The sequence below is a fragment of the Watersipora subatra genome, chromosome 3 (genome assembly GCF_963576615.1).
Source record: "Watersipora subatra chromosome 3, tzWatSuba1.1, whole genome shotgun sequence".
NCBI lineage: Eukaryota > Metazoa > Bryozoa > Gymnolaemata > Cheilostomatida > Watersiporidae > Watersipora > Watersipora subatra.
This window is the reverse complement of record NC_088710.1, coordinates 10,216,103-10,223,393: the sequence shown is the minus strand read 5'-3', so window position 1 is coordinate 10,223,393 and position 7,291 is coordinate 10,216,103.

The following is a 7,291-nucleotide window of genomic DNA, read 5'->3' as shown; positions in this document are numbered from 1 at the left end:
GTCACCTGCAATGATAGGCTTCAGTTACACGTAAGGATTTTAACATACAGTAACTGGGATCCACTTTTTTTATATCATTATATATGGAACAAAAAATCTATTAGATATAATAGCCATTAAACATTACCAAACCCGAAAACACAAAGCTAACCAATGGATGTAAGGTTCCTATGACATAAACGTGGCACATTCTTAGCTATTTGTTTTTTCCATGTTCACCATCAATGGCTAAATCAATAAGTGATTTTGCAGCAACCAATAGTGAATCAGAATAGGTACAAAATGATGTTATCAGTATTTGCGAAAAAAGTAAACTGGATATTAACAAAAGGTCTGACAACTTGACATGTTAAATGAGAGCAGTGCTGTTGCTGCCATCTGTGTTTAGCACAAGATGGCAGTCTGAAAACTCCCAAAAAGTATTTGCAGAAGCATTTCGTTAAGCGGTTGGAAACAATCACCTATATCGCCTATAATGGAAAAGCACAACAAACTGAATAGTATAAGAAAAGTGAAAGTTGGGCTCATCAAAGATCTAATACAATCACAAGATGATGCAAATAAAATGGTAATGTTTTAATGGAAAGACAACGCCTTTAGGTAACTGACATTAAAAGTAGTTCAAATTTAGAGAACTTTCAAATGATGGTTTCACTCGCTGGTCATTTGGTAGCAAGAATATTCATTCACTAGTTTCTAAACCTAGTCAGCAACAAGGCAGGACATCGTGAATATGTTCTCAATGTACAGATAAAAGTTATAAAGTATTAAACCATTTGAAAACTCATCAACTTACTGAAAATGTATACTCACTTTCCTTACCACTAGGTCAAAAAACTCCTTAGCAGTTCCTCAAATTGAAGTGCAAGGAAACTTGTCTGCTAGCAAGCTTTTGTTAGTAGTTTTTATTAAACTTTTGCTTATATAGCTACTGTCTAAAAATAATACCCTCATAACTTGATAGAGATGAGCATCTCTATTGAGATATTAGTTTAGTTTGGTATTAACTTAATTGGATTGAATTAGGGGTAAGTTAAAAACTATTTTTTCCAATACAGTTGTACTTGTTAAGTAAGGGAGCAGACTTCAAAGCAATATTATTTTTCTTTAAATTTGTGGAACTTGTTGACTTTGTTTGAAGTTTTGAAGCAAAAACCTTGCAGATATAGTCTAGCAATACTAAGGTGGCCAAGTGAAGCGCTACACAAAGTAGCGCTTCATTCATTTTGGTTAGTTCACAGGCAATCAACTAAAATAGGCTTTTTATTAAAATGCCGCATAAAATTATGCAGACTTTCTAGACTAGACTTTCATATAAAGCGCATAATAATTTTATCTCTGCTCCACCGCGGTTAGCATTGTGAAATGGAACATTTCCGCATAGATGAGTGCTCGCCGACTCTTAGCCTGTGAAGGTTGAAAACGATATTTAATAATAATGCATGTGACCTTTACCTTCTTCTGGATAAACCAATATGAGCTCACAAAAACTGTTTTTAAGATAATTAAGAAGAAACCGACTGTATATTAAAACGCTGTAAAAAACCTTTATTACTCTGAACGTTAGTGGACTAATCTTTATTTTGAGTACAAAATCGGAATCAGCGTGTCTGATTTACCTAGTAAATACGATAAAAGTTGTACGTGACAGTTATGGTTTAAGTAAAACCTTAGCTTCACATTTCTTGCCTTACAAGCAACAGCTGTCATATTTTTCCACAAGTTACAAGCTATTTGTTTTTATTTAAAATTAATCTTCTGGCGACATAATAGCGCTATCCAAAGTTGGTCTTAATGGAATTACGGTCATTTGAACAATAAATTCACATACCATAGGAATTTATCTACTTACATAGCAAAATGTACGCGTGATACTTTGCTGCAAATTTTACTGTCCTTTTGGGGCATGCCCAAAGACAACCCGGAAATTTTACATTATTTCAAATGTTTTGAGCTTAATATAAAAATGTAGGAAAATTGTACATTTAATACCATAGTTGATTTAATCTCATTTGGGATGCATCCCATGCATATTGCCCAGCACTGAATCCCTACAATTTCTTTAATCTATCAAGTATATTGGGGCTGTCAGAAAACGGTGATTCAAATTGAAGGCTATATATTTAGATGCTACTTGTAAAATGGTGCTATCACATAAGTGGACATAACCCTATGCATATATTTTATTTTGGTGAGAGTAGATCAATGCAGTGGCTCTTCAAAGAACTATTGAGAAAGAAGGTATCCATTAAACAGGCTTGTGCTTTCTTTCATAACAGCTAGCTAGCCCACAAGGTGTCGCCCAACTGGACTCCGGTTTATTGAACTATATTGAACTATCTTATCTTGAATGATAGTTGATGTGTAGACTGATGAGTAGGTATAACACCCATTTTCATTAGTGTGAAGATTTTAGATGTGTAGATTTTAGATGCAAAATTTAGAGTGTACAATGTGTAGAACGAATTAGTATGAATAGTATTTACTAATTGAATTAGGGGTAAGTTAAAAACTATTTTTCTGAATGCAGTTGTACTTGTTAAGTAAGAAAGCAGACTTGAAAGCATTTTTTTTTTTAATTTGTATACCTTATAGACCTTGTTTGAAGCTAGTCAAGCTATACTAAGGTGACCATGTGTAACGCTACATGAAGCAGCGCTACATTCTTTTTGGTTAGTTCACAGGTAATCAACTAAAATAGGCTTTTCCTTAAAACGTCCCATAAAATTATGCAACTTTCTAGACTAAACTTTCATATAAAGCGCATAATAGTTCTATCTCTGCTCCACTGCTGTTAGCATTGTAAAATAGAACATTTGAGTATTTGTTCTAGGAGCCCGGCTCATAGATATATTTGTCAAAAACAAAAAGAGAGCAGATGCTCATGGAAGATTTATAGAGTGTTCTATCACATAACTCAAAAAATGAGCATTTGGTCCTTCTATACTTCGCATTCTATGAAATTGAGTATCTCAAGACGAAGCACAAGCGATACTAAATGTTCTAATACTAATTCAGCTGAGCATAATCCTAGTAGGAGCTAAGAGATGCACCAACTAGTAAACAATATGTAATCAGGCACAAATATGTCATAATATCCTTTTGAGAGCTTCCTTTCTTAAGTTGAGAATCAGAATTCGAGACTAGAATTAGAAGAATTTAACCAGGAATGAGCATTGAATTGAATTAAATTCAACTTGAATTAAATATTCAATTTAAACATTAAACTCAACTTGAATTAAACATTGCACTTCCACGACATTAATTTTGTCAGTATTTCTACTCAACACTGTGAATCAGTTTTCAGCCTCAGCTATCTGTGTTATTACTAATGTGAGATTTCTTGGCAATTCAAGATGTGTTGTGGGTAGAAACTTCTTGATAATCCAAGATATATGTTACGCATGGTGTCAAAAGATTAAAGCTAAAAGCAACAATAGAACCAACAGAACAATGTAGTGTATTTATCTCCTGAGAAAAAAGACATCTCCATAATTGGTTTAACTACTAGCTATGATAGCTAATTCGTCATGCTAGTAGTGCATGCCACTTAATACATAACACTGTCAAGGTTTAGCATCACTTGCCATGCTATTTGCTGCATAGAATCAAAATATATCTTTGGCATTAAATCTAAATACTAGCAAATTTAAGTAAATTATGGGTGATTCAAGTTTTTAATAAACTGTATGTATCAACTGTAAATTGTATGAAACCTTGTAAAAGATTTTCTTTTAAACTAGTTTGATATATTATCTCTTTAGTTTGTTGCTTTAAAATCACATCTCCAAACATGATATCTCTTTTAATAATCTTACCTTAATATTTATTTTTAACATGACTAAGTCAAAGTAAGTCAAAGCGTAAGTCAAATTCTGGTGCCTTAAAATTATTAACTGATTTGAAGGACTATGATAGATTACTTATAAAATTGTTTTGCTATAGCGCTGTAAAAAATGGGGTCGTTCTGACTAAGCAAACTCTGGTACATAAACAAGCTTGCGCATACTTTGTATTACTGTTCAGGCTACATGTCATACTTATAACACTTCCAAATGATCACAGAAAAAAGTAAGTCATTTAATTTTTTAAAACATGTAAATTTTCTGACAGAAAGTGTAACAGAGCTGATGAACAAGCTATGTACTTAATAATGTGATGAAATTTATATTCGAAAATGGAACACAAAACAACTTTTTGTTTTTTACTCTGTCAGCGCATCTCATGGTCGAACTTTACACAGAGAACTACTTTTAGTACCTCAATACTAGTAATTCAAAAGTACTGAATATTCAATGCTGAGTAAACAAAATTTGCCCTTGCTGTTTGTTCAACAATAATATTTGCATCTTACATCATATAAAAACTAAATTTTGACAGGTGTCCGACAATCGATGGTGACGAGTTCTAATGTGGAGCTTCTATCCAAACATCAAAATTGAAAAGCCAGCAAGTAATAGTCAAATTGATATGTAATTATGAATTATAGAAACCTCCTGTTTGTGAGTTACACTTGTGTATGTGTATTATCCGTTTAACCCTATTGTTGAGTTCATGTCATTTCTGTTTGTAGTTGTGACGGTATAAGACGCTGAAACTTATACTCAGGAGATACTCAGAATAGTGAAAACAAACCAACAATCACTTAGCTCTAAATTATGAGTATGAGGGTAGACTTCCTAGTATCTAAACCTATTCAGGATGCCCGACTTGTTTACAGTTCGATGTCTAACAGTTTACAGAAGAATTTGAACTTTTTTTCATGACAGCTTAGAATGAAGCAGATGGCAAGATCAAAGTCGCCATCATGTTGAAGTGTATAGGTCTAAGAGGAGTAGATATATCTAAGTTTTTTAACTTCACCGGTGCAAAGTCAAAGAATAATTACACTCGTATTACAGAAAAACTTGATGCCTTTTGTAATAAAGGATCAAACAAGCTTGTGAAAAGGCATCAGCTGTTGTCAAAAAACCAGATCAGCATGTCCTTCAACGAGTATGTTATCGCACTGCACAACATTTCTCGGGAATGTCAACCAGACACTATGTATAGTAATTTTATGCTGCTCTTCTCCTGAGTATCAATGATGTCCAACTAAACCGCAAACTTTTTGATGATGCTGGAGGCGATGGAGTCTAAGGCAAGAAGTAAGAAAGTGTTGCTTGCAAAAACCTCACAGAAAAACATGGCTGTACTGCAAAGAGAAGAAATAGTCAAATATGTCTCCGCTAAATAAAAAGAGAACAAGGGCACTGCAACATCAGCAACTCAAAACCATGTGTCAACAAGGTCCACTTGACCAGCTCGGAAAACCAAAGGGTCATTCTTGGTGGGTGCCAAGAAAGTGGAACCCACCAAGACAACCCCTGGACTACAGTGAGTAATGCCACCTTTATATAATGTTCGATCACTTCAAAGCCTTATGTAGGCCCAAGAAACATTTCAACATAGTAACTGAAGATGAAAGTGATGGGTCTGGTGAATCTCTGTTCTGCCTGCAAGTGGTAAGAGAGAACAAGCAGTTCATGTCAGCGATCACAACCAGCGCAGGGAGCCATCATAAAAATATCTACTTCCAGCTTGATACAGGAGCTTCTTGCAACATAATAAGCTATCATGACTCCTGCGATTTTAGGGCACTAAAGCTCGATGGAAATCATTTAAAACTCAGGTAGCAGAAAAAACTACATATGTCATCCTGCACAAAAGTCTCAACAACAGTTTGCTGTCCCTGGATGCATAACTCGAAATTGGTCTAATACTGCTAAGAGAAGAGTGGGTAAGTCGAGTATCCAAAGGAAACCTCAAAAACATCCTGAGCAGCTATAATGATGGTATTTAAAAGAGTTGGGTGTCTCTCAGAGGAATATCATATCAATATTGACCAAACTGCGGTGCCAAAACAATCTCACAACAGGAAAACCCCTCTCTCTATGGTAGGCGACCTGAAAACCAAGCTGAAGTTACTAGCTATGAAAAACATCATCACACCCGTCAATCCCTCCACTGCCCGGATAAGTAATCACATAGTAGTCCGCAAGCCAAATTCATAACTTTGTGCCTGCTTAAATCCTTCAAACCTCAACAAAGTGATTCAGAGAATTCCTTTTCTCATGCCTACGTTTGATGATGTACTAACTGAACTCTCAGAGGCCAATGTCTTTTCTTTTTGTGACGCAAAGATGGTTTCTTGCAAATCAAGTTTAGTCAAGACTTCAGCAACCTCACAACATTTTGGACACCATACGGCATTGCTGAGGAAATGGCTGAGGAAGTAGTTTGGGCTCTGATCGAGTCTTGAAAAGTTTCAAAGAAGACTCTCTGATGCACTGAGTAGATTGCAAGAAGTTACAAGTCGTAGCAGATTACATTTTAATCTACAGCACAGGTGCAACTAGCCTGTCTTGACAAGCTGTTGTTTTTGTGTAGTTGTCCCCCCGTCGAGCGGCGAGCAACAACAGCTTGTCACAAGACGTACAGCAACTGATGCATCAGCTGCACTTATAGGGAGTTGTTCTCTTCCGTCTACGCGGCTTGGTTGCGATGTTATGTCGGTCGCTCCATTGGTAATCATAACGGATTTCACGCAAAAATTTATGTAGAAAAAAAAACAAGATTACAACGTTTAACCAAAGACCAGTTTTTGTGATAAACTTTAGTAGAACTTGAGAATAAAATAAACTGAAAATGAAATCCATTAGAACAAATAAAACTGACTGGTACAAAAATAGAAATAAAACTGACTGAGCGCACAAATAACGACATGTTTAGTCGCTGTTGTTACCTAAGTTCTCAAGTTCTACTAAAGTTTACCGCAGAGACTGGTCGCTGGTTAAACGTTATAATCTTATTTTTTCTACATAAATTTTTGCGCAAAATTCGTTATGATTATCAATGGAGCGACCGACATAACATCGCAGCTAAGCCGCATAGACGGAAGAGAATAACTCCTTATAAGTGCAGCTGATGCATCAGGTGCAGTACGTCTTGTGACAAGCTGTTGTTGCTCACCGCCCGACGGGGGGACAACTACGCAAAAACAACAGCTTGTCAAGACAGGCTAAGGTGCAACCTGTGACAGTGCTGAATAAACGAAAATAACCTGAAACCTAAATAAACTTACAACATAATACAAAAGGAGACAACCCAAGATATTCTCAAGCAGCTGCAGTGCATGATACCGACAGGTTGGTCTCAGACATTAAAAGACATACCTGCCGACATCTGAGTGTACCATTCTTTCAGAGATGAGCTCGCAGTGTCAGACGGAATAGTGTATCGGGGTTCAAGA